Source organism: Mauremys reevesii, linkage group 17, assembly GCF_016161935.1.
Source record: "Mauremys reevesii isolate NIE-2019 linkage group 17, ASM1616193v1, whole genome shotgun sequence".
In the NCBI taxonomy this organism is placed as follows: Eukaryota; Metazoa; Chordata; order Testudines; family Geoemydidae; genus Mauremys; species Mauremys reevesii.
This window is the reverse complement of record NC_052639.1, coordinates 31933425-31935107: the sequence shown is the minus strand read 5'-3', so window position 1 is coordinate 31935107 and position 1683 is coordinate 31933425. Positions and strand designations below refer to the sequence as shown.

The window sequence follows — 1683 nt, the reverse complement described above, 5'->3', positions numbered from 1 at the left end:
CCTCCCCCACACACGCCACGGGACACAGCCTCTCGGTGACTCACCCCGATGGGGGCTTGTCTCTGCATCTCCCCAACAGGGGAGCACGGAGCCGAAAGGGCCACAGGAGACCAGTGGAGCTAGGCAGGGATAGGAAAGACTTCCCCTCCCTTTCCTTCCCCTCCCTGAGTCCCGTTAATCTCACCCATCAGATGCTCCAGCACCAGGTGGGCTCAAAGCACCAACCTTCCCCTGAGCAACGGAAGGGGGAACCAGCTCTTTCACATGGAAGGAGGCTCCCCACCTCTGCTGCTGCCATTCTGCAGCCTTTCATATGTATTTGTATTAGCTAATGCAACCCCCCCACTCCTCTAATCCAGCCATGAAACATGGAGACAAGCTCCTGAAAGGAGGGCCCAGTGGTGCAATGGGTTAGTGCCCAGTACTTACAGAGCAGTGCTGAGTGGAGTGATGCTGAGGTTGTGAGTTCAAACCTCACCTGCAGCCCTAGTTTCCTTTAAGCAAATGGCTTCTGCCAATCAGTTTGTCCTGCAGAAAATACAGTTCCTGCTCAGAAGACACTGAGGTCCCCTTGCTTTACAGAGAGCAGGGCAGATTCCACAGATCTACCAGGCTCTGCCCTCCACCAGCTGCCTGTGTCAGGAGGGGTCAGGCAGAACCCAGAGCACTGCCCCTGACTCCCTCTCAGTCTTTGCTCCCCAAACCACCTGTGTGCTCACCCTCTTCGCTGTGAGACTCAAACCCTGCCTGGCTTGCTGTATGCTGGTGTGGTTTTCATCTGTCACGTTGATGTGCATGTGGGCCCTGTGTGATTTTGGTGGATGTCTTGCATAGTTCTGTGTGCATGGATGTGTGTATGATTTTTGCATTAATATTGTTTTTTGCTTTGTATTCTTTTGATATGTGGGTTTTGTGTTTCCTGTATTTTTGGTGTGGATTTGTTCTTTCTATATTTTGTGAGGTTTTCCTTTTTGTGTATATGGCTCTGTGTGCTGTGTGGGTTTGGTTTTTGTTATGTCTGTGTGGGCCTGTGCAGTGTGTGATTTTCTCATTCTCTGTGTGCGTGTTTGTCTCTCTGTTTGTATCTTCATGTGTAAATTCACTGGAACTTTTCAAAATCTGCACAGCTTTGCCAATTTTCACCAGGAATTTTTCTCCATTAACAAATTCTCACTTGTTCCCTACCCGTTGGTTGTTCCCTACCCGTTGGTGACCATTGCCCCAGGGGCCTGTCAGTCTCAGGGTCCTGATTTCCCATTGGCCCTTCCCCCTTCTATTGGGACTGGGAACTAGCCAACCAAACCCCACTAAGTTTTAGTAAAGGGCCAACAGTCCCTTACACAAGCCAGCCCTGTGAGAGTCTCCAATGTCCCGAGAGACCAGTACAAGCTGGTCCCATGGTGTAAAGGGCAGCACTCAGGACTCTGAATCCTGCAATCTGAGTTCAAATCTCAGTGGGACCTTGTGTTAGCTGGTGGTAAAGATCTGGTGCTCAAAGTGCTTTCCTGTCTCCAGCTATACAAAAGTGGGTCATTTCCTCCTGCTGGTTAACTCCTTTCCCCACCAGAGCCAGGTCTTTGGTGGGGTTTAGAAGTGGCTCTAGTGGTTGGGATTCTCACTGCTTCACCTGATGCCCACAAGTCTGGTGCTTGTAGCCACACTTTTCCTCTTGCTCACATGGCA

General features: G+C 50.6%; 1 non-coding gene across 1 annotated transcript; it reads left to right on the top strand.

The window, feature by feature from the left end:
* The first annotated feature begins 1391 nt into the window (after positions 1-1391).
* TRNAQ-CUG lies at positions 1392-1463 on the top strand. Its single transcript has one exon. It is a non-coding gene; the product is annotated as a tRNA-Gln (tRNA).
* The last annotated feature ends 220 nt before the right edge of the window (positions 1464-1683 follow it).